The sequence below is a fragment of the Cervus canadensis genome, chromosome 11 (genome assembly GCF_019320065.1).
Source record: "Cervus canadensis isolate Bull #8, Minnesota chromosome 11, ASM1932006v1, whole genome shotgun sequence".
Classification (NCBI taxonomy): Eukaryota; Metazoa; Chordata; class Mammalia; order Artiodactyla; family Cervidae; genus Cervus; species Cervus canadensis.
Genome location: NC_057396.1, coordinates 29,754,659 through 29,781,352, shown reverse-complemented (window position 1 = coordinate 29,781,352; position 26,694 = coordinate 29,754,659). Strand labels below are relative to the sequence as shown.

General features: G+C 41.6%; 1 protein-coding gene across 13 annotated transcripts in view; it reads left to right on the top strand.

The window, feature by feature from the left end:
• Positions 1-26,694, top strand: part of LOC122449730 — a 366,628-nt gene that overhangs the window by 270,247 nt on the left and 69,687 nt on the right. For 12 of the 13 annotated variants that reach the window (XR_006272003.1, XR_006272008.1, XR_006272007.1 and 9 more), the window contains one exon: positions 7,980-8,042. The gene's annotated coding sequence lies outside the window, so the exon portion shown is untranslated. Of the gene's footprint in view, positions 1-7,979; positions 8,043-26,694 lie in introns of those variants that run through there. The other variant, XM_043481673.1, reaches the window with a different exon arrangement.

Below are 26,694 nucleotides of genomic sequence, written 5' to 3'. Positions count from 1 at the left end.
GGTCTCCAAGTCTCAGTTACATGAGTTAATGAGTTGACCTGAACATTTTCTTAAAGCAGGGCTGGTAGTGTTTTGAAAAATATAGACCCCCAAATTCAACCTTACCCTCAGATAATGAAACACATAATGGAAGGAGAATATACCACTTCTAACATGTCTTTGTTTGAAGGTATATCTGAGCATCATGTTATTTTTTCATTGTAAAATGTGATTTCTTCATAGATAGCTTTCCATCTTCTCTGACCCTGGACTCCAATTCCCACTGCCTTTCTGCAAGCTTATCATTTTTTTTTTCCAACATAGTATGTCCCTATTTTGTTCTGGGCATGAACTATTAATAGGACAGGACAGGGCACTTTTAAGCCCTTCATCAAGATGCCTTGGTTGAATGGTGTGTGGTTGCTGTAAGGGTGTTGGGACACCTCATGGTTTGGTCCCTTGCTGGTCCAAGATTTCTTTAGTGTTGACATCAACCATCTTTACCATTTATTCCATTCACTTTACCAGAACGTACAAAGTGAAAGTCGCTCAGTCGTGTCCGACTCTTTGCAACCCCATGGACTGTACAGTGCATGGAATTCTCCAGGCCAGAATACTGGAGTGGGTAGCCATTCTCTTCCCCAGGGGATCTTCCCAACCCAAGGATTGAACCCAGGTGTCCCACACTGCAGCTGGATTCTTTACCAGCTGAGCCACCAGGGAAGCCCAGAACTTACAAAGGTGGGTTTTAAATGATCAAAGAGACAGGGTCTCTTGAATTGAGCTCTTTAGTGGCAGGGACTATGTCAGAAATTTTTATATTGCCTTCCCCTTATCCATGGTCTGGCACAGAGCAGGTCCTTAACATGTATTTCTTATATTTAATTGGCATCCGTAAGAAAATCCAGACATCTAAGACTTAGTATTGACTTTGTCAAGACTTTGTCCATAACAGTGTGCCCTTGGATAGGTCACTGAGCTTTGTTATGTCATCCAGGAGAACGGGACATTCATGTACTCTTAAAGAGCTAAGGAGAGCGTGAGAGTTACAGGAACTGGGGCTTTACAGAATATTGGTTTTGGATTTCACTGACCAGGCAGCGTTCTAATTTTTAAATAAATACTTTACAAACTGATGGTCCCTGTGTCATAATCCTCTATCAAGCGAATGATCAAAGCAAAAGGACTCTTGGTGACCTACTTGTGGATTAATATTTGTAATTAGTATGTCATTTTTGACAAATTTCTCCAACCCTCAATATCTATTTTTTCCTTTAATTCACATTCCGTTGCGGTCGTCTTTATTGTTGAAATGGAATTGTCAACTTGAAGCTAATTTGAAAAATGGTTTGCTGCAATCTGGGTTCATAAATCTTAACAGGAAGAGCTAAGAGCCAAGTAGCTCAGAGCATTGTGAAATCATTAAATTAGGCTCCTGGAATATGTGAGTAGTCTTCTACTTTCTCGTTAATCTGAAGCAGAATGCCCAGAAAGAGTATTCCATAAATGTTAGTGTTGGGTGTTGGATGACCTAGGAGTATATTGCATTTATCAATGAAGGAAATCTGTATTCTAATGTTGACTTGTTTTTTAAAAAAATACCTTTGTAAACTTGAAAGTGAACGATTATGATGCCTCTCATTTTGTTTCCTCCATGTTTCTTAAACCAAAGCTTTCCACAGATGTCTAAAGTAGACATTATAATTATCTGGAGGAATTGTTAATTCACAAGTAGTTGGGCACTGTCATCGAAGTTTCTGATAGGGTAGATTTGAGGTGGGATGGGTCTCAAGAATTTGCAATTCTAACAAGTTTCCTGGTGTTGCTAATGCTGCAGATCCAAGGACCTCACACTGAGCTTGCTGTGTTTCCTGATCTCCCTTATGATTGTCAAGGCTGGTACAAATACTCGTGCATTGCTCCTCTTTGTTGAGACTGCTTTAATAAAATGGAACTAGATAGCTATCAATGGCACAAACCCTGGGTGGACATCCATGGGTCAGAGTGTCTGAATAGAACTATGGTGAACTATAATGAAAGAGAAAGCCAGATTTTTTTTTTTTTTTAAAGTTAAACTTTGAGTTCCTTCATGACTTTTAGAACACACTGTTGTGGTATTTTCCAAATTCCTTCTTGAGTCATCTGAAAATAGATTACCTGAATCTTTAAAAGCAAAAGAGGGAAGACATGTCTCCGTTTTTTCCCCAGGTTGTCATTTTTGGTTCCATACTCTCTTTCCCAGAAAATGGACCATGTACCTGGACAACAATTCTCTATCAAGCTATTTTAAGCTGAGCACTTATTTCTTATAGACATGATGTTATCAATTCAGGATTTCCTTTTCTTACTGGAAGCCTATTTCATCCAATGCATTTCAATTCAATATGATACCCACTGAGTGACTACATATGCCGGCACTATTTTAAATCAGATGTTTAGGAAAAGACATGACCTAGATCTACTCAAATTCCTGCCCTTGCAGAGACTACATTCTAGCTGAGGCTGACAGTGAACTTAATACAGAAAGCAATATGTTAAGTTCCTGGTAGTAGATGCTGTGGAAGGGAGGGAAGTAAAGCAGGGGAGTGAGGCTCAGGACTTCAGGGACTAGCCCCAGAGGGTTGTGTGTGCACTTGCATTTTTAAATAGAGGGGCCATGTAAGCAAAGACCTGAGACAGATAGGACTATAGTGAAAGTGAAAGAAAGTGAAGTCACTCAGTCATGTCCGACTCTTTGTGATTCCATGGACTGTAGCCTACCAAGCTCCTCCGTCTGTGGAATTTTCCAGGCAAGAGTACTAGAGTGGGTTGCCATTTCTATAAGCATGTATTTATCTAGGGAAGTGTCCCAGACAGAAAGAATAGCCCATGTCAAGGCCAAGGGGCAGGAGCATGTCTGGCATATTTAAGGGAAAGCAAAGAGGGCAGTGGGGCTGAAGTCAAATGTGTGAAGGGGGAATAGTGGTAGATAGGAGGGTGACACTGAGGTAAGGTCAAGACCATATAAGGCCTGGTAGGTCACTAAAAAAGATGTTGGCTTTAATCTGAGTGAACTAAGAGTCACTGCAAAATGTTGACTTTCAAAAAAGGACCTGACCAGATGTTGTGTTTAGAATACAGTGAGTAGGACTAGGAAGGAGCTAAGAGGCCAATTACAAGGTTATGCAGTAAGCAAAGCAAGAGATGTGGATTAGGCCATGGGTTTATTGATCACTAGAGATGGTGAGAAGCAGTTCAGTTCTGTATACATTTTGAAACTAAAGCTCAATAGGATTTCGCTGTAGATTGGATGGAGAATGTCAAAGGAAAAGAAATAAAGGTTTTGACCCGAGGAGCTACAAAGATGAAATTGCTGTCAGTTGAGAGGTAAAAGGCTATAGGAAGATCAAATTTGTGGGGACTGTTGGGATCTTGAATTAGGCATACTGAGTTTGGAATGACTACTAGATACCTGATGGGAGATGTAGAGTTGGTTGTTGCTTATGCACATGTGGGGCTTATGAGAGTATGTGGCATGTGTTTGGGTTAACGATGGAGTCACTAGCATAATGGCATTGAAAGTTGTGAGGCTGAATGAGATTATCAAGTGAAGGAGAGATTGAGAATGAGTGACAATCCAAGTAGGGAAACCGGGAGTGAATGGTGTCCTAAAAGGCCAAGAGAAGGAAATGTACCAGTTAGAGGGGAGTGAAAAATAGAGTTAAATGCTGCAGATAGGTCAAATAAGATGAAAACTCCAAATTTACTGTTGAGTTTCACAACTGAAGAATTGTAACACGGACATGTTTGGTGGAGCGGTGATGGTTAAAGTCTAGTCTAAGTAGCATAAGGGAGAATGGTAGAAGAAGGATTGGAAATGGTGAAGAAAGACAACTTTTGAAGCTCCTACCAAAGAAAGCAGAGAAATGGGCGGGAAGCAGGTGAGGAAAGTGGGGTCCAGCTAAGGGTGTGTTGGCAGTGGTGGTGTTTGTGTGGGGTTGGGAGAATCAACAATATGGTTGTGTGCTCCTGGAAATGATCCAGTAAAGAGGGACAGATTAATGTTTTAGGCAAGATAGAAAGGGCTCCTTAAGCAATTTCATTGGATTGGCAAGCAGTGATAATATCTAAGATCCAGGTAGAAGATTCGGCATCCAGGAAAGCAGGTATTTTCATCAGTGGTAACAGGCAAGTTTGGGGGGAGTAGTGCGATGGGGTTGTGGCAAGTGTGGTATTGAGACTGTGGGTAAAATCCCTTTTGATTGTTTCAGTTTTCTCCATAAGGGAAGAGCCAACATTATCTCATAAAATACCAAAAAGGATTCAAAAGAAAATAAAGCCCACATATATGCTTCCACACATATTTGTTCAGAAAATAAAGCAAAGCCAAACACAATATGAAAAGTATGCTATAAATGTTTCTTTTGGGGGCTTTTTCTAATGAACTGAATTGACTGAGGTTTTTGAAGACAGACGTAATATCTTTTCGTGTAGGGACTCTTCTTCTCCTGGAGACTGCCTCTGTCTGAAACATAGGCATTCTTTGTTGCTCTGCTAACCTTCACATTGATTTAAAATTAGGGCTATTTGTATAGAAATTTTTATTTGCCAGTTCAGTGTGCATGAATATCTGTAATATTTTTTTTTCAGATGGTGAATGTGGGTAGGAAATTTCCATGAGACTTCTTTTACAATGATCTCTTGCTCTCCATGTCAACAGTATGGATGATCTCTACCATCTTATCAGTGTGGTCAGTTTTACATTTTGTAGATATTGGCTGCAATTCTCTTGTTTGTTAATTTTTATTAGAGTATAGTTGCTTTACAATGTTGGGTTAGTTTCTGCTGTATAGCAAAGTGAATCAGCTCTATGTTTATATGTATTTCCCCTCTTTTTTGAAATTCCTTCCCATTTCGGTCAACTCTACCACATTGAGTTCCCTGTGTTACAGGGTAGGTTCTTATTAGTCATCTATTTTATACATAGTATCAGTAATGTATATATCCCAGTTCCCTAATTGACTGTTCTTAATTAGCTGTGGTTTTTCTTCTTTTTCCAGGGGGAGGTCAGGAAGAGGAGGACAGAATGTTATTGTAGCCTAACATTATTAAGAACCAATGTTTAGCCACGGAACCACATAGGGGTCCTGTGGTCAAGAAACAGTCGTTTAGCTTTTATGTCCCAGGTGCTGTGTATGCTTAGTTGCTGAGTTGTGTCCAACGCTTTGCGGCCTCGTGGACTGCAGCCTGCCAGGCTCCTCTGCCATGGGGATTCTTCAGGCAAGAATACTGCAGTGGGTTGCCATGCCCTTCTCCAGGGTATCTTCTGACCCAGGGATCGAACCTGGGTCTCCCTCGTTGCAGACGGATTCTTTACCATTTGAGCTGCCGGGGAAGCCCACAGCACTGTAGGCAGCATCTAACATATGCATCTTATTTGGTCCTTATGATAGACCTGTACCATAAGGTATATTAACCCGATTGTGAGGATGAACAGATTGAGGAGAAATGACTCAGCGCTATCACAGGAAAGCTCCCTGTAAAATTTTAAGTAAATTAGAAGACTGACCCCATCTACTAAGCTGCTCACAAAAGAGCAAAATCCACCAAAATCACAGTGTGGTTTGATTCCTAAGTTCCCAGTCTTACTATATAAGTTATTGCATAGTTCATCAAAACCGAACTGAAATCCAGGTGCCTATTGCTAGCTAGATCAGAAGTAAGCTAGCAGCTTACTTCGCTATCTCATGGCATTCAGTTCACGCTTCCAAACATGTATGTAGAAATGGTTCCCCAAAAAGGACTTCCCTTGGTGGTCCAGGGTTAAAACTCGGCTTCCCAGGGGGCCCAGGTTCTATCCACTATCCAGGAAGTTCTGCAAGCATAGGTATGGGAAAAAAAAAAAAAAAGGAGTGGTTTATGCTTTGTTATTAATTTATTTTTAAGTCGCTCAGTCGTGTCTGACTCTTTGCCACCCCATGGACTATACAGTCCATGGAATTCTCCAGGCCAGAATACTAGAGGAGGTAGCCTATCCCTTCTCCAGCAGATCTTCCTGACACAGGAATCGAACCAGGGTCTCCTGCGTTGCAGGTGGATTCTTTATCAACTGAGCCATCAGGGAAATTAAAATTATTAAATGGTTGAAGACGAAAGGAAAATCTCACCTCCAGTCCCCTGAGGGAAAAAGCTCCTCCCATTCCTGAAAGCTATAACACAGTTTATTTGGACATGGCTGCATTTCATACTCAAACTAGTATCGGTCTGGTTGATGAAAAAGAGAACATTCCCTTTCTCTTCCAAGAGGAATACTGAAATTGAAAGAATGAGAGACCTCAAAAGAATATCCAACTAAGTTAAAAAAATTTTTCTATTCAGAACAAAAGAAAATCCGGTAGAACAATAAATTTCTTTGTTTAAGAGGAACCAAATGGTGGTATCTTGGTTTTAACAACTTTTTGGAGAATTCTTCATGGTAATCATTGATTAACACTGAGCAGCTCTATTTGTTAAGGAAGGAGGAATAGTTTTGCTGGCAAAGCAACTTAAAAAATTATGTTCATGAATATTATGTAAATTCAGTAAATTAATTCAATAATGAATATGTGAAATACAATATTTTGCACCTCAAAGTGAAAAGTGAAAGTGTTAGTTACTCAGCTATGTCCAGCTCTTTGTGACACTGTGGACTGTAGCCCACCAGGTTCCTCTGTCCATGGAATTCTCCAGGCAAGAATACTGGAGTGGGTTTCCATATCCTTCTCCAGAGGATCTTCCTGACCCAGCAGTCGAACCTGGGTCTCCTACATTACAGGCATATTCTTTACTATCTGAGCCGCCAGAGTTTAATCCAAAACAAAAAAGTAATCAACACCAACATTTGTGTGTGTGTGTGGGGGGGGGGGGGTTGGCAAGGTAATGTCAAATCTCTAGCTCTTAAACCTTCTAATTTTTTTTGTTTATTCTTAAGATATGAAGTTATAAACTCTCTACTTAGTCTATACTGGGGCACCTGAATTAGGAAAAATGATACCAGAACATCAAAATGTTTTTGTTTTGTTTTCCTTTCTATAACTTGGCGGTGGGGGGGGGGGGCAGTGGTTGAGAAGTTCTCATTTGAGAAGGGACAGGAAAACTTCTGGGTTTTCATTAGGAGTTTAGTATGAGAATACCTATGTGAAAATATATGTAGGATGCATATTTTCCAATGGGCAAAACCAAATCACTTATTCTTGTCCACAAAGATCACTTTAGAGAAACTTAAACTAGTTTTTGCACAGAAGTTAGTGGCTAAGAGGGTATGGAAAGATAGAAATTAATTACTAAGAGGAATCATGATTTTCTTTTTCCCCAAAGAACTTAAAATTCTGTTTAGCCTCCAAATTGGATAACCTAGGTACCCTTCTACCTTGGTACATCAGTTTATAATGGAGATAGGATTCAGCAGGAGTGAGTTTCACAGGTGCAAAGGATCCTGGGAAAGTCTTTCCTCCTCCCTATCTCAAGACTTGTTTATACAGTGTATATATTTTATATTACAAATGAAACTTGATTTCACTTTTTTGACAATTTCTCATTGCCCAGTGGCCGGCTCACTTGTTCCTTTTGGCTGATTGCAGAAGGGCTGAAATCCCTCGAGAGAAGGCGAAAAAAAGGGAAAAGGGCAGAGGCTCAACCCAGTTTCCTCCAGCTTGAGTCCACTTCATTTTAGGAGTCTATGACTCATCCCTGAATCCTCCCCACCCCCAAGCACCTTCCATCAAACCACAGCCCCCCAGATGTATTGTTGGACATTTTCTGTAGTGGTGCCGTCTTGTTCTGAGATTACAGGGAATGCCGATTTCATTAGAGTTTTTTCAACAAAACTGTTTAATTGTCGGTGCCCCTTGGCAAGTGCGGTGTTACTCTCAGTGCTTCACAGCATTCTACCAACACCTCGTCCTTCTAACTTTCCTTTTTTCTTTTTTTTGAATTCTTCCTTGTTTGGTTTAGAACACGTCTTCCCTTTATTTCCCCTACAGACTTGTCTTTGGAAAAGACTCAGAAGAACCCATTAACTTGGCTTCCTCACTTCTGCTCATCATGTGAGTACAATTTATATTTCTATTATGTGAGTGTCAGTAAACAGTGTTTCCCCCAGGTTTCTATGGAAGAACTGCTTGCTTGATCTTGGCGACGTTGGCACTCTTTTAGAATTAACCACGGAAAAACTTGATGACACTTCCGAGCTTCTTGTAAGATTTATCTTCAGGGTAATTTTATGGTGTGTGTTTCCCCCCTTGAAAGTTTTAAAGAGCCGGATTTCTGTCTCTTTGCAGAGCGTTCTAGCAGCTGTGTCTCATTTGCTTTGCAAGGGCATTGGAAGAAATTGCTATTTTGGAAGCTCCTTAACATATGGGAGAATTGTACAAAGCACTTTACAGTTTGCATAGTGGTTGCCCATTGTTTTACCCAGTCATTTCTCACAGAAGCCCAGGACATATTATTTACATTTCCAGAAAGAGAAGTAGAGGTCCTGAATAAATAGTAGGAGCTTGTCAGGACAATTTATCTTACTGTGGAATTAATCAATAGATTAAATCTCTTCCTTCAGATCCTTTAATAACTATGACTAGAAAGCCTCATGTTTTTAGACTGATGTACTCACTGTATATCTGAGGAATATGTGGTCCAGCTAGTTTTAGGTCTATCCTAACAAAGAGCTATCTTAGTGATTGGACATGGGAACTGTGCTGTTTAATGCTTTTATTAAAAGTGATATAGTGGATGCTAAAAGTACTTGTTCCAGGGTCACACTGCCTAGGTTTAAATACAAGCTCCAAACTTTATCAGCTCTGTGATATTGGATGAATCACCTGACCTCTCTCAGCCTCATTTTTCTTATCTGTAAAGTGGGAATATTAGTTGCTCCTTCTTGGGATTATTGTCAGGCTGGATTGACTGAATTCATGTAAAGCTCTAAGCATTGCACCTAGCACACAGTCAGCCCTCAGTCAGTATTAGCTATTACAATGTTACAATTCAAAAGCTGGGTACCTGATCATTTTTCCTGAGTCCTTTAAGTTGATTTGTTTCATGAAATTACACATATGACCCAGTCAGGACCGGAGATAGTTGGAGATCTCAAGAGGTAGTTGGTGGGATACATACTACTATGTAATATAATTAGATATTATACTAATATTTCCTCCCCTCTTAACTTCTTAAGATCATCATAATTTCTTAGTCTCTCTGTCATTCTCTTTAAAACATAAAGCTGCAATGCTGTTCCTCCCAAATAATATGGGGTTTTGACAAAGGACCCTATTTGCTAGTACCCACTATTTCATCCTGGCACTTTTGGAATGGTAGGACACAAAAAAGATGAAAGATGACACTGGTTTTCTTACAGCTCCAGGCGGAAATAAGGTATAGAGGAAATAGCAGGATTTGCCTAGTTGTGGACGTTCTTCTGTTGGAAGGCAGAGACTGAGTCCCACATCGGCTTCTAGTTTGCTGGGTAAACTGGACAGAGCACTGTGCTTCTCTGTGCCTCAGTTTCTGCAGTTTGAAGAGGGGTTATAACATCCACAGGCTGATCCACCAGTTTCCCCCTTGCTGGGGCCTTCCCATGGCAAGTGCCACGTCTCAGGAGCTTCCTCAGCCCCAAGGAGACTGGGATGGTTGGTCACCCTGAACATCTTAGGGGGCTCACAATAAGGGCAGTGAGCGTAAATGTGCTTTAGCATTTCATGAACTAAGGAGTATAGGCAACCCAATTCTTAACACCTAAGTTCCCAAAATAGAGCTAGGGGTTGTTGGAAGAAAAAATTGTATCATTTCTTAAGTAAGAATATACTTTAATTCTTGGTACATTTTTTTAATAAACTGCTTAGAAATATATAATGTGACCGGCAAGTTCCACTAATGGATATGCCATTTTACATCATTCTTACTTGTTTAAATATATGTAATTGAAAGTATACAGAGGCATATTCATACAGAACAGTTAGGACAATTACTTTCAAGTCATGACAAAAATAATTTGCATTGGAAAGACCTCCTTTGAAACATCTTTACTGCCTGAAACGTTCTGTTTTAAACCCAAAGCATATTTTTGAGAGGATTACCATTTACAATAAATGGATTAGTGATTTGTCTTCAAAGGAAAACAAGATAGTCTGGGGAAGATGACATAACTGACCATCTATTTGCTATCCAAAAAAGAAACAACACAACAAAGGATGATAGTCCATTAACTGAGGCAGCATCAGTGTTCAAAAGATGTGCAAAAATATTAACCAAAGTGCACACTCAGGAATTAGAGAAGTTTCCCCAAATGATTCACATGATTCATTTAGATTTCTTTGAGTGGAACTTCAAAATGTGCAAGTATGCATTTGCTTGGTAATTCAAATACTTTTATTTGTGTTTGACCTAGAGGCATCCAACCAGAATTTAAGCCAATGTAAGATCTATAAGTGAGGCTTTTTGTAGACATGAATAGCAAGATAAATAATACAATAATATGTATTAGTAAAAGCATAAAAACGAGTTCAGTCAAACTCAATTGCTTACATTAATAGAAAAAAGTAATATTTATCTTAGAAGTTAGATTTTTAAAACATAATGGCTTGTTTTCTGCTTGGCTTTTGAAATGGAACATGTAAGGAATTCCCTGGTGGTCCAGTGGTTAAGACTGTGCTTCCACTGTACAGGGCACAGGTTCCATCCCTGGTTGGGGAGCGAAGGTCCCTCATGCCAGTGGCATGGCCATAAAAAAGTGAACAAGCAGATAAATAAAATGGAACATATAAACCTCTAAGAAAATGTTAAGATACTTGAAGACCCTGAACATGTCACAAAGTTTTTCTTTATCTACCCCAGAGGACCTACAGCAGTCTTGGGTACATGGCAGACGCTTAGTAAAATCTTGTTAACTTATATTGAGTGTTCTGTGTATTAATAATAATTCAAAATAACATAATGAAACTGGAGTGAAAAGGGCATGGTCTACCATTCCACATTCAACTTTTCCCCAAGGAATGAACTACTTTGCCTCTCAGACAGAAGCAAAGAACTCATTCAAAAGCAGAGCTGAAGGCTGATGGAGTTATTGTTGTTTATATTTCCCTGGACAGAGGAGTAATTCTGTTGGCTTCAAAGGCCTTTTCTTCTACCTTCCATCACGACATGCTTGTGCAGGAAGAAGCCTTCATCCTATTCCTTCATTTTACAAATGAAAACCCAGAGGAGGGAAAATTTGCCCCCAGGTCACAGATTCAAACCTTTCCAGATATTTGTTAATCCTGATTTAATTTTTCCCAATTTCACCAAATCAAGCTGTAGGGAATTTTCTTGGCCCTTTAAATTTTTTATTTTATTTTTTATTTTGACTGGGCTGGGTCTTTGTTTCGGCATGCAGGCTTTCTCTAGTTGCAGCTCTCAGGGGCTTCTCTTGTTGTGGAGTACGGGCTCCAGAGCGTGTAGGCTCAGTAGTTGCCCAGTGAGGGCTTAGTTGCCCCACAGCATGTGGAATCTTAGTTCCCTGACCAAGGATTGAACCTGAGTCCCCTGCATTGGAAGGTGGATTCTCAACCACTGGACCACCAGGGAAGTCCCTGGGCCTCTTTTAAGTCCAGGAGTCTCCCCTGCTCCTTGTGCCTTGCCCTACCATTCATTGTTATTCCAATGCCAATACTCCTACGTCACTCTACTCCCTTCTGTCGCTTTCCAGAGGCATTTTGTTAGCTTTCAGACAAGACACTTGAGCCTCCCCTCCAAGGTCTGAAGCTAAAGGAATTTTCTAGATTCCCCCCCTAAAGTGCTATATAAATTTAAGGGCCACTCCTGCACTTTTTCTTAAGTCTGCACCCTTGGAAACAGTGATGCATAGCTCCGGGCTAGTACTGATTACTCTCAGGCTTCGGTAATGCGAGTCAAGGCTCTGCTTTATGGTTAATTTAGCTGATGATGAGAGCAAGCTGAAACTTGTGAAGACAGACATAAGTTGGAACAAACCGAGGTCATAGCTTGAGCAGAACCTCCAAGAAGACAGATTGCCTATGGCTCTTAGAGCATCCTTCCCTCAACAGTAGTGAGGCAGACCGAAAGGAGAAAAATGGCAGTCTCCTTTCAGGGGCATGTGAGGGCACAAAGATTTTTCAAAACTCAGCCCCACAGAGAGGAAATCTGCTTGATATTTATTCAGGCCTCTTTCTTTTAAATCTTGATTACCCTTGGCTCAGCTAGGTGCTAAAATTTATGCACCAGCGACAGGTGATTCTTACGTAAGGATGGAATCTCGGGTGTGATAAATTTGGTCTTGAGACATCTCAGCTCGCCTGCTGCAGATGGCAGTGTCATGATGGCAGAGTTAGAGAGTGGTGTCCTGCCAGGCTGTGGGCTGTCTGTGAAATGGCTACTCAGTTCAGAACTGCCGGAGCCAATTCCTTGAGCCTCAAGGTCATGACCAAGGGGCTCAGCCCAACTGTATGGTTGACATTCATTCTAGCAACATTCTTGCCTGCTCCCTTAGACACTCCTCTGACTTACTCCTGCTCAAAAGTCCAGCAAGAATCAACTAATCTGTTCTTTGTGAATATCTTTATAACATGAGGTCTGTGTTATTGCTAACTGTTATTAGGGGTGAATTCTGTGTTTTTAAGGAATTGCTTATATGATACTATAGCATTTGTTGGTTTGGCCAAGGAGGTAGTTTTACTCACTACATCGCTGTTGGGTCCTGCAACTCTCAGGGCACAGGTTCTTAGCCTTTGTTTTGAGGTCTCTAGAAATCCTTCTAAAATATGTATATGCACACCAATTGTAAACATATACGTCTCTTTCTAGGGAGAGCAGTGTTCATAAAATTATTATAGAAGTCAGAGATCTAGCAAGTAGTAAGGGTCACTATTGTAGGTGAAGGAGATATTCTGAAGCATCTCTTGTTTTCTTCTTGCTGAATTTCTAATTTTGGATTTTAGATGAAAATTGATCAGAGGTTAGAAACATCAGGCAAACTTTGGAGTCAGATAACCTCAATTCTGGCTTAGACCCTGGCTCTACACTTCCTGACTCTGCATGCTTAGAATTTCTACTTCTGTGTGCCTCACATCCTTATTTACTCAATGGGGAAAATATCACCTCCCTTGTTATGCTATTGTGGGACTTGAGGGAGGGATATATTCAATATAAATCTTGTGTTGTACCTGGCATTTGTTTACTTTTCAATAAACAGTGGCTAGGAGTGGTTAAGAGTCAAGTGGAATTCATATCTCTAGAGTACAGGGTGTGGTGCCCAATCCCATGTGTCTTCTACCTTGCTGCATTTTAAAATTTATCTCCTGTGTTTGTCTAATCACTGAGTCATTGGTGGCTCAGAGGATAAAGCGTCTGCCTGCAATGTGGGAGACCCGGGTTCGATCCCTGGGTTGGGAAGATTCCCTGGAGAAGGAAATGGCAACCCACTCCAATATTCTTGCCTGGAGAATTCCATGGACAGAGGAGCCTGGCGGACTACAGTCCACGGGGTTGCAAAGAGAAAGGACTGATAAACAACAGCAGGATCTACACACCACTCTTAAGAAATGTCACATTCTAATCCACTAATCCACCTCTTATGGGCAAAAGAAGGCATTAGATCCCTGGAATCCCATTTTACATTTGTTAGTTTCTTTAGAAAAATCATGTTTTATGAATTTTAACAATTCTTCAAAAGGGGTATATGATGTATATTTTAGTAGGGGACATTTTTCCTTACCTTACATCACGTGCAATAACTTATTTCATCTCCTAGCACATAGTAAGTATTGCTTAATGTTTGCTGAATGAATGAAACAGAAAATCTTAACAAACAAAAAACAAGAGATGTATGCATGAGAACATTAGTTCTTTGACTAGTCATTCTCTCATCCACCCTCCCCTTCCCATTCTTTGTCTCTAAAGACCCCCACAAACATGACTCGCCTTGGGAATTATGGGGAAAATGATTCTGTTTGAGGACACTTGTCATGCCAGGTGGCCTAGTGGTAAAGAACCCGCCTGCCAGTGCAGGAGACCTAAGAGACCTGGGTTTGATTCCTGGGTTGGGAAGATCCCCTGGAGGAGGGCATGGCAACCCACTCCAGTATTCTTGCCTAGAGAATCCCATGGACTGAGGAGCCTGGAGGGCTGTGGTCTATAGGGTCACTAACAGTCAGACATGACTGAAACGACTTAGCACACCTACATATCGTCCTGGTATCAGGTGCTGCTTTTCTATTTGGGATCTGAGGCCAACGATATCTAATCTCAGCATCTCTTTATGAAAAAAATCGATATTTCTATAACAAGTGTAAAATCATCCTAATTGGGGAACCCTATTTTTTTTTTATACTAGAGATTAGTTTTTTGATACTGGTCAAAAAAAGTTTTTGGAGAGCAAATGCACAGAGTGAAAAAACTATGTCTATGTAAATATCATGAGAGCTAAATGTGATGCCCTGGAAGACAGCAGACTTCACTGTATACCCATGAGATCTGTATCTTAACTATACCAATAAGTACTACTCAAGAATATGTCAAAATTCCTTCTGCATATATGCATTTTTGTTGGTCTAGCTCATTGCCTAATTCACAGGAGTTACTTAATAAATATTTTTTGGATGGATTCATATTATATTTCTATTATAATATGTATAACTTATTTATTTTATATTTATATCATTCCAATCCCAAAGAAAGGCAATGCCAAAGAATGTTCAAACTACCACACAACTGTACATATTTCACACACTAGCAAAGTAATGCTCAAAATTTTCCAAGCTAGGCTTTAACAGTACGTGAACCAAGAACTTCCAGATGTTCAGACTGGATTTAGAAAAGGCAAAGGAAGCAGAGATCAAATTGCCAACATCTGTTGGATCATAGAAAAAACAAGAGAATTCCAGAAAAACGTCTACTTCTGCTTCATTGACTACGATAAAACCTTTGACTCTGTTGATCACAACTAACTGGAAAATTCTTAAAGAGATGGGAATACCAGACCACCTTATCTGCCTCTTGAGAAATTTGTATGCAGGTCAAGAAGCAACAGTTAGAACTGGACATGGAACAAGAGACTGGTTCCAAATTGGGAAAGGAGTACAACAATGCTGTATGTTGTTACCCTGCTTATTTAAATTATATGTAGAGTCCATCATGTGAAATGCCAGGCTGTATGAAATACAAGGTGGAATCAAGATTTCCAGGAGAAATATCAATAACCTCAGATATGCAGATGACATCATCCTTATGGCAGAAGGTGAAGAAGAACTAAAAAGCCTCTTGATGAAAGTGAAAGAGAAGAGTGAAAAAGTTGGCTTAAAACTCAACATTAAAAAAACTAAGATGATGCCATCTGGTCCCATCACTTCATGGAAAATAGATGGGAAAACAGTGGAAACAATGACAGGCTTTATTTCTTGGGGCTCCAAAATTACTGTGGATGGTGCCTGCAGCCATGAAATTAAAAGAAGCTTGCTCCTAGGAAGAAAAGCTATGACCAACCTAGACAGAATATTAAAAAGCAGAGATGTTACTTTGCCAACAAAGGTCCATCTAGTCAAAGCTATGGTATTTCCAGTAGTCATGTATGGATGTGAGAGTTGGATCATAAAGAAAACTGAGCGTCAAAGAATTGATGCTTTTAAATTGTGTTATTGGAGAAGACTCTTGAGAGTCCCTTGGACTGCAAGGAGATCAAACCAGTCCATCCTAAAGGAATTCATTCCTGAATATGCACTGGAAGGACTGATGCTGAATCTCCTATACTTTGGCCACCTGGTGCAAAGAACTGACTCATTGGAAAAAGACCCTAATGCTGGGAAAGATTGAAGGCAGGAGGAGAAGGGGACGACAGAGAATGAGATGGTTGGATGGCAACACCAACTCGATGGACATGAGTTTGAGCAAGCTCCAGGAGTTGGTAATGTACAGGGAAGCCTGGCGTGCTGCAGTCCATGGGGTCACATGACTGAATGACTGAACTTAACTGAGTAAGGAGAATGCAGTACTTTTCCATATAATATCTTTATGGACATTTATTTCTGTAGCCCAGCTGACTGATAAACCATTGAAAGAAAGTGTCTTCTGCACCTCTTTTCTATGACAGAAATTTTAGAGAAGATGGGTGTAAGGCTGTTGAGTGAGTGTGAATTGCCATTTAGTGTGTTAACAGTGAGTTTTGCCGTTACACCCATTCCGAAGGAGCTTTCTGCAGTCTTGGGGTGTGTCACCTTTCCTCTTTCTGTCAGTCTTACCTTTCATAAGAGAACTGACCGGTAGAATCAGAATGGTGCTGGCCTACCTGACTTAGAGCTCATACCATGTAAGCACAGCAACACGTTCAGCAACAAGGCTCTGGAGCATCCCGTCCCAGGGGGCAGACTGACCTGGGAAGTTTGGGGAAAGATGGCCATGTGGCCAGAAGAGCTCCCTCCAGTCTCCAGTTTTCTCGTGAGGCATACTTACATCTGTGGCATTGGCATCCAGAAGCCAGTGGTTATGTTGGAGAATCATAGAAACTGGGAGGTCAAGAGAAAAAGGTAATGAAATAGAAAGAAATTATCCCTCAAGTGAACCACGTCTTTCTTTCTTCTTTCTTTTATTGCTACCCTAAGCCCTGTCTTCACCTTTGATACTCCGTACCATATCTCAGGTATGTTTTCCCATTTCCCCACTGATGCTGCTCTTTAATCCTCGTCGAGGGCTCACTAGGTGATGCAGTGGTAAAGAATCTGCCACCTGCCAATGCAGAAAGTGCAGAGATGTGAGTTCAATCCCTGGGTCGGAAAGATCCCCTGGAGGAAGAAATGGCAGTCTGCTCCAGTATTCTTGCCTGGAAAATTTCATGGGCAGAGGAGCCTGGTGGACTGCAGTCCATGAGGTTGCAAAGAGTCAGACACGACTGAGCACACATGTGTTGTGTGCATGTGTGTGTGTCTTACAAAACATCTAAGCAAACAAGGCGTTGGTCCTTGCCTTATATTTTCATTAGGGATTGAGGAAAAGTAATCAGCATTTATTGGGCACCTGTAGGAGCTAAGGAATTGTACGTACTTGTCAATTCAATGAGTTTTAGATGAAGAAAAAATGAGTATGAAGAAGTAACTTATTCAGAGCTGCCACCTAAGTGGTGGGATGGGATTTGAAACCCTTGGCTGTTGGGACTTCCAGCACAGGGGATGAGGGTTCCATCCTTGGTTGGGAAGCTAAGATCCCACATGCTGAAGGAGAACTAAGCCCATGTGCCACAATGAAGACTCAGCACAGTCAAAATTTTAAAAAAAGAAGACGGAAAGAAAAGAAACTTTGGCTGTCAAATCTGTGCATTTCTCCATGGAACTCCTTAGAACAGATAGAAAGTCCCAGGAAATTGAGTGCAAAGACTTGCTTGGTGATAAAGAGCATTCAACTTGGAGATTTACCATTTTACTTCCTTGAATTCCTTCTCTATACAGACCCATACAGAGCTACTCTCATTTGTATACCCACCTATGTGAGTGTAAGTCTCCTTCCCAAAGGTTCCATCTCAAAGATATGGAGGTCAGGGTCTATGACTGCACTTCCAGCATCAGGCAGGCCAAGATGGTCGTCGGAGGTGATGAAGTAGAAAAGGAATGGCTCGATAGTGTCAGACTGTGTGACCACATACCAGAGCACTTTGGTTTTCCTCTTACCCATGTTGATGTTCGGAGTCATCGCACTTGAGTTTGAATTTACTCTAACTCAATATTATTACCCGTTTCTGGGTTCCTTATTCAAGTAGCTTCAGTAAATGTTGAAGTGCCTATGCTCCCACCCTGGTAGTTTCTCAAATTCCTTCCTCCTCATCCTCTCTCCCTGACACTCTTCTTCCACTGAGTTCGACTTCCTGGTGCAGAATAGCAACTGAATGCCAGGTGTAAGTCAATCGATATCTCTGTGAAAGTCAGGAGAAACAGAAGCTTACCACTTCCCAGTACTTGTTAAAAACGTCCCAGAACAGCTCATGTGCTAGTGCCAAGGTCAAGAAGGTCAGCCCACACTTGAGCTCAGGCATTTGAGTCTGTCAAATGAGTCAGTCAAATGGGAATGTTGGGGCTTCTTGGCTGGACGTGTGTCCACATTACTGTATATAAAGATGTCTGTTTGCTATACCAGGGTTTGCTATCATGCTAAACCATCAGTTTAAAGAGTGCCTAACGCCCGGAACCCACTTGTCTTTACATGAAGTTCCTTGTTTTAGGGGAAGGTGAATTTTGTTGTCTGTTCTTCAGTCTCCTGTTTCCTGGCCTCTCCCTGATCACCCCCACCTCCTTCATGCCTCCTCTGCACCTCTCCTTGCCTATTGACAATACAAACACACATGCAACCCCTGGTATGCCATCCGTCTTCACCTCTAGAGTGGGCATTCCATCTAGACCTGTTTTCCCACTTAAATATAATTCATGTGCAAGTCACTGGTGCCAAGTACATGGCTAGCACAAACCAGACATTCAGTAAATGTTTGTTGAACGAATGTAAGATAGAATGAATAGACAGGTTAGTTTATTTTTTCTGCATGTTTGGCTTCACTGAATCATTTGGGTTTTTTTCCTTTTCAGTATCATTCATTCTTACTGCCTCTCTGCCTTCCTCAGTCAATATTTATTGAGAGTCTTTGATGTGTCAGGCTCTGGGCTCTATGTCAGCATGAGTGAGACATGGTCCCTACTTCCTTGGAAGGCCCAGAGTGGGTTGTACTGATTATGTTGGTTCTGAGTCAGGCAGCCATACTTGATGAATCACCAGCCACTGGGAGCAGAGCCTTGAAGTGGCTGTTTGGGGGAGGATGCAGAGGAGGAGAACATTATTCTGATCTTAAGACTCTCACAACTCATGGGGTAGTGAACAAATAAAGACATGAAATATATAGGATAATATATGCCTAGTAATAGCAAATGATGGGGTTCAGTAGAAATAGCTAGGATGTCTCATAGAGGTAAAGCAATTAATTTTTCTCCCTGTTACAGATCTCCTTGATACCTTTAGCCAGTATGTAATTTACATAACAGATATTTTTTCTGTACTTCTGTGTGCTCGATGCTATGCCAGGGTTGGGCACGTGGCAATGCAAAGTGTGAAACTTGCTTCTAGGAGGGTGCAGGCCAGAAGACAAGTGTCTGACTCATACCTGAAAGTGAAAGTAAAGGTGAATGAGAAGAACAGTGAAGGCGAGAGGAAATGGATGGGGATGGGGAGAAGGCAACCAAATCTAAGCGTTCCTTCTCCTTCCCCTGTTGGGGTCCAGCCATGGGAGCTTTGAACTCAGGAATTTTAACTTTCTCCTTGAGAAATGTTTTCAGGAAGGAGCTTGATAGATTCGAGGTGATAGAATGTGAATTTAAAAAAAATAGATATGTGAAAAATGTCTAACTCCAGCAGTCTAAATTATTGGAGACTAGCTCACTTCCAGGTGACTTAACTCTGACCTAAGATTTCCACATGCAGCCATCTCTCCTCTCCATACAATATCAACCATTTAAACAAAAATTTAAGTCTGTTTCTTTTACAGTGGCTGGGAACGTCAGATATTGTGTTCATTTGGTGGTACATGTTTTGGAGAAGGCAATGGCACCCCACTCCAGTACTCTTGCCTGGAAAATCCCATGGACGGAGGAGCCTGGTAGGCTGCGGTCCATGGGGTTGCTAAGAGTCGAACACGACTGAGTGACTTCACTTTTTTCACTTTCATGCACTGGAGAAGGAAATGGCAACCCACTCCAGTGTTCTTGCCTGGAGAATCCCAGGGACAGGGGAGCCTGGTGGGCTGCCGTCTATGGGGTCGCACAGAGTCGGACACGACTGAAGCGACTTAGCAGCAGCAGCAGTGCATGTTTATTTGGTGTTTGGGCTTCCCAGGTGGCGCTAGTGGTAAAGAATAGTCAATGTGCTATCAGGCTCCTATGAGGAAGGCAAGAGAGGCTCAAAGGACAGTTGGCCTCCATACAGTCACTTGAAGAAAAGTAGTTTCTTTTAAACATTGACCGTGGGCTTGATGTGCCTTGGACACAGGGGTAGGCACTTTACACGTATTATTGCATTCAATTCTCCCAATAACCTTATGGAATAAATCTTATTAACCCCATTTTATAGGCAAGGCCTCTGGGGCTCTCAGTAACTAAGGCAGTCACCCAAGACAACACTCCTAGTAAAGAGGGCAGAGAACACAGACAGGCTTCCCAGGTGGCAGTGGTGTGATGAACCTGCCTGCCAGTGCAGGAGACCTGAGAGACACAGGTTCGATCCCTGAGTCAGGAAGATCCCCTGGAGGAGGGCATGGCAAGCCACTCCAGCATTCTTGCCTGGAGAATCCCATGGACAGAGGAGCCTGGTGGGCTACAGTCCCTGGGGTCACAAAGAGTCAGAAATGACTGAAGTGACTTAGGATGCACGTAGGCAGAAAGCTTACATCCAGATTCACTGACTTCCAACATTGCCTTCGGCAAAACTGTCTTTCAGAATGTCCTTTTTAAGACTTGGAGCCATTTCTTGATGACTCGGAGAAGGTCTTCTCTATCTGAAGACTGAGGGAGGGTTAATTTGGTCTTGGATTTTGTCTTCCTTTGGGGTTTCTTGGAGGATGCTATCACTTGCCATATCTTGGCCTGCTACCCATAGAACATGCTAGAGGGTTCCTCTTCAACTCAGCCATCTGTGCTCTTGGCTTTCAATTTCCATGAAAATGACTGGACACATTCCTCTTCTTCCATCCATACCCAGGGCTAGGGAGACATTCTCTTGGCTCTCTTCAGTGATATTTCCTAACGTTGTCTTTATTAGCATCTGTTCCAGGGTCTTTATACCACCTTCCCTTTCTTATGTGTGTGTTTTTATATGTGTTTGTTATATTAATTCTTACAGTAATTGCATTATGTTAATATATTACAGTTCTAACACAAATATATTAAAATTCAGAAATTATAAATTTTGATCATTAAGAACCAATGCTGAGAGACTGTCCTTGCCAGTTTGTTTTAGTAATTAAAGAATATAAGGTACAAGAACAACAACAACAAAAAGAACAAATAATATAAGCAACTTCTGAATTTGAAAGTATCCATATGGCAGCCTGGGGACCCAAAGGCAGCTCACACCAGGTCTGAACAACCCGTCTTATATGGCTGAGGGACAGGACTGCCTCAAGGCAGGGAATTGGATCATTCATGGTAATAGAATTCTACAACTTCAAGGAGACTTTGCCATGCAACCTCTGCACTGTACAGAAGGAGTTGAATTCTGGAAAGGTTAGTGGTTTGCCCAAAGTCAAAAAGGAAGGCATGATAGGAATTGAAGCAGTTATTCTCCGACTTTATTATTTTTTTTAATCTATACACAAAAAGGAAATTGTTACAATACAGATTCCTGAATGAATCACAGTCTCAGAGAATCTGATTCAGATCAAGGGTGGTGCCCAGAAATCTGTATGATTAATAAGCCTGTTGGGTGATTTGGCAGTTGGTGGTCCTGAGACCACACTTTAAGAAACATGACTCTGGAATCTAGGCCTTATGACTCTTAGTCCAATTTCTTCCCAAAGGAGTAGGCTGCCTTCCCGCATTAAAAAAAAAAAAAAAAAAAAAAGATCCAAACAATACATAAGACTGTTGGTGACTCATATTAGGGCTTTTCTTTCCTGACTCAACAGTTAATTCCTGAAAGCATCACTCATTGAGTAGTTTTCTTTCATTCAATCCATCAGCCCCTCTGATGTGCCAGGTGCTAGAGGTACAAAGATTAAAACACAGCTCCACCTCCAAGGAAACCATCCAGAGCAGGAGTCATAGCTACTCTTTCCACTGTTTATTCATGCGTCATAGAAGTTAGCTCATTCCTTACCTTTCGGTAAACCTGTACGTAATAAGATGCTGAGTTGGGGGTTGTTCATATATATATATAGAATCAGGCATATTCTCTGAAACTTGTTCTTTACCCTTAATATGTCTTTCAAGTATTTCTCTCTACTCTTTATATATACTAATCTTTATTGTAGCTACAGAGTTATTTTCCAGTATTGACATACCATCATATATTTAACCATTCCCATATTGATGGATACTAAATTGTTTCTGTTGCCTCCTGTTACAGATAGTGTCATGATAAATTCCAAACTAAGTCTTATTATCCCTATCTTACAGATGAGGGAAGTTGGGTAACTTGTCCAAGGTCTCACAATGGCAGAATTAGGTTTCAAACTAAGGCTTGTATGTCTCAAAAACCACAGAGTTACTTTCTTTTCACTATTACACCTTTTAATGATTACAGAAGAATGGTGTGAGTGCTGGATAAGGTGGACTACAGAGTTCCTAAAACCTAGCTACTGATAGAACCTTGGGGTCGTCTGGGGAGTAATGTTTGAGCAGAATTTAGGAGTCTTCTGGGCAGAGGGAGAAAAGCCAGTCTAAAAGGAGGTACAGGTTTATTGCAAACCAGTCATACATATTGATCACCTACTAAAGGAAGCCTGCAATACACACTGTATGGAGATTCACAGAAAAAAGTCATGGTATTTGCACACTGGAATCTTGCAGCATGATTATGTGAATGTGCGTGAGAAAAATACTAGAATAATAAGCTAGTGAGCATAGTATAAACAAACACCCACCTCATTTGGCAGCTTCAGCAGAGCCCTGGAAATGAGTGGGCTGTGGGGTCTTGTCTACATGGTGTGGCAAAGAGACTTGCCCTCTTAATAACTCTGTTTCTTTCTCTGAAATGAAGGAAGTACTGTCTAGTCCCTGCCTACTTGTCAAGGATGGTGCAAAGCTTGGTTAATTTCTGTAAATGTTTTGAGTTCCTCCAAGGTGTGTGTTCTGTAAATAAGAGGTATTAATAGCAGCCATCTGAACCCAGGCAAAACTGACATGAACTGTAGTTCTCTGAGAAAAACCCAGAAAGGGCCACAAAGCCTAGAGCCCACCCAGGGCCCGTCACATTGACCCTCCTTGAAAAGGCAGCGTGGTTTTCCTATGGGGCATTGCAGTAGCTCAGGCCCTGATCTCGAGTGGGAAAATTCAGGAGACTAGCTGGACTTTCTAACATTTAATTTCCCAGCTGATTACTGTGATTAAGAGTCCATCTGGCACAGCCTATTTGTGAGGTATGTGTGTGCAGGGAAGTGGGACTCTAGTAAAGGCAGAGATCTAAGCGAGAAAAAGAACAGGCACAGTGGAGCCAGGCCATGTTGGAGCCCTTGGCTAAGATGTTTAAGCAGGACTTTCATCATATTAGCATTAGCATTAGGCCATATGTTGTAGGAAAGGCAGTTAGGGAGCCAGCATTTCTCTTTCTCAGGGCTTTTATGTTCGCTTAGTGAGGATTTGGTGGTGCCTTTGTCTGCCATGGGTCTAGAGGGGCTGTGAGCAAGCTAAGAAGAAAATCCAGCCCTGGGTATCAGCAGCAGCATACCAACATTTCTATCCACAGACTCACGGGAACTGAGCAGAGGCTGGGAGATGCACCCTTACGCTCCTGTCCAGGGTTGGGGGTATTGTTTAGGACAGGGGGTTCCCTGGATCTTGTGCTCCGCTACTCTCATCCCTGCAAAGAGCAGGGGGTAGAGGAAGCCATATGTTCGCACTCAGATCCTCATGGCTCCTTTGGCATAACTGCAGTGCCAAATCAACCCACAGGCATGTCGATCTCATAAGCACTAATAGGACTTACAGATGCGCACAAACCGACGTCGAGATGCTCAGCTGAACTCCCGGATGGAATTTCTCGTAATTTTCCATTACCCGGGGGATCCTGTGTAAACCTGGCCCAGACAGAGTTTTTATTGTATTTTATTTCTGAGCTCCAACCGGGCCTTCCCTTTGGAGGTCAAGCCTCTCGGTCTCCTTGAAAATTCCGATCTTAAAGGTAAGAGGCTCCTGACTGCTGTAGTCACCACTTCTGCTGGGGCTCCAGGTCCACAAGGAAAACTCATCAGTGACTTGATCTTAATCCCTCGCTGCGTGTGCACAGGTCACTGAAAAACATCTGGCAGCCTGACCCTTTGTGTCCATTTGCCAAATGTATTGAAGCGGGGAGGAACTTAGCAAGCCCATCTGTGGTCCTCCATGGAGACAGAGCGATGGACTAGGTAATGGCCTGACTTTGGGAGGACCGCTGAGTCTGTGTTGCTCAGTCAAAAAAGGATCAATGACCTCTCTCCCGTGGCTGGAAGATCTCCACTTTTACAGGCTGTAAGGCTGAGTTCTCGGAGTTGAGACTAGGAAAATGTCCTCTCCCACATCTCAGAAATGTGAAAATAAAGTTGGCTCCCCACAGGTTGGAATCAATACTTAAATGCCCTCTGGGAAATCCCCACCCTGCTTCTTGGAAAGGTGGATTTCATAGCCTACAATGTGAAGTTTGACAGAGAAAGCTAGATCAGTAGGAGTGACAGTCTCTGCTATGGTCCCCTTAGACTTCTGTTTCTGGAAAGTGACTTTTAGTTTAATGACTTGGACCATAGACAAAAGTTTTGCCTTCTTGAAGGGACAGACATCCATTAATGAACCTATGAAACACAATGAGAGCTTGTTTACAATGATGGAGCCTCCTCGGAGCCTAAGGATGTCTGTGAACTCTGTCTGTGGCTGAGTGTCCTGGAGAAAGGGCAAGTCCCCTGATTTCAGGTCCTGTTTCATCACAGATGTCTAACGTCCTAGCAGCAGGGAGCTTGGCAAAGTCAATAAGGTAGGATGGAAACAACCATATCTTGTCATTGTCTTATCCTTGCCCCTGCTTGCCCTCACCTAGCACCAGGAACCTTCCAAGCTACCCGGGAGAAATGGTAATGCCAGTCAGGACCAGCTGCATTGCCCAGAGAGAGGTCTTTCTTACAAAATGCATCATCTCACGTAACTTCTGAGAACTGAATTAAGATAAATAGATTTGGCATCCCAGTCTGCACAGAAATTTTTCTTTGTCATGATTTTCCTTGTCTTCAGCAGACTTACTTGTCAGGAGGTTTGTATCTCACAGTGATTGCGGGTGGAGGATGGAAACTGGTTTGCCATTTTTTTCCTACCTTATTCTAGTAACTTTGAATATGTGAATAAAATATGTAAGACCTATTACATACAAGATAGAAATTCAAGATGAACTCCTTTCTTTATTAGCTAGAGTGTCCAGAAATAATATAATAATAACAATTAAACTTTACAGGAATTCAAAACTTGATCTCATAGAGGTTGCTGAATAACTCCTCCCATTGTCACGAGGAAGACAAAGAAATGCAGATGCAAGGGGATTAGAGGCTCACTCAGGAATGGCAAATACATAGTGTATGTTTCATCATCAACCTCCTTCTCCCATGGCATTGATAACTTATACTCGTAAAAACTCTTTCCTGCTGAGATCAAGCAGGATTTCAGACTCCTTCTCAGTTTGTACTCCAGACATCCTCTACCAGTCAGTCTGCATTGGCACAAGCGGTTTCATTTGTAAAGAGAAAAAGTGGCATCTTGAGTTTTTCATGGCATCATTAAAATGTTTCAAGAAGGGATTTTGGACTCTATCTGTGGCATTTGCCAGCCTTTTCTGTTTACCAATCATTTAGATGGGATTCAAGACTCAACTTTCCACATACCCCATCCATTCTTGTCTGCCACCCCAAAAATATCACACCAAAAGAAATAGGAAATATGATCATGCTTTTATGAGCCACCCATGAGGTGATGTCTGGTCCATATTAAATGTCAGAAATAAATTATTTATGTGAGAAGGAAGCATAGAGATGTGGTTATATTATGGATATTAATCCTACCCAAGAAGAGCATCTTAACCATCTTGAATCCCCCTGAGAGACCCTAGAACCTTCACAGTTATCCTTTAATGACCACCTGCCTTGGTAATATACAGAAAATATGTCAACATTTTCCACAAGGACACTGTACATTTGATGCCCTCTCTCCAAATCTTGAGCTCATGCTCTCCTCAGTCCTGCCCCATGTATGAAAGCAAATAGAAGTTCAGCAAGCACTAACAGTTACACTGGGTGTTGGGTAGATTGACTTCAGTCTTGGTGTAGATGGGCTAAAACCATTTTGCAGAATCAGGAACCTGAGACCTATTATCTGTCACTCCTGGTCAGAGTTATAGGACCACACAGTTGGATTGGCTTGACCAGAACAGGCTGCTGGAGACCTTTCTCAACCTTAGTTGACCTCTGACATTAAACCCCACTATGAACTTTTGGTGGCTTAGTCTTTGGTGTTAACCAAGATGGCGGCTGCAAGAGTACGTGTGGCCAGGGTCTCCTGTATTTGGGGATTATAGGGGACACAAATGCCTGACTAACAAAGCAGAATGAGAGAAGGGACAGCATAAAATTCCTTCAGTCTGACCTAGGACCCTCTCACTAGTTTAGGGGCCCAGAGAGTCTTCTGACGCTGTCATTCCAATAATATATGAGCTTTGGGAAGACACTTAACTTTCCTTTCTGTCAGCTCTCTGCCATGATATGGAATGATAATACCAACTAGACTTACTGATGTGTAAAGCATTTTGCAGTTTGAGGCATTAACTCATATATGATGGAGAGGCCAAACACTCTCTTCCTTACCTTGCATGCGGGGTATAAGACTAAATTTCAGGGTAGAATAAGGGAAGGTCAGTTTACAAAATGTGAAAAACATGTGGTCTTTGACCTCAGGGCTAGAGGTGAGGGATTTGGAGGGCAAGTGTGTGTGTGTGTGTGTGTGTATGTCTATATGTATATATGCATAT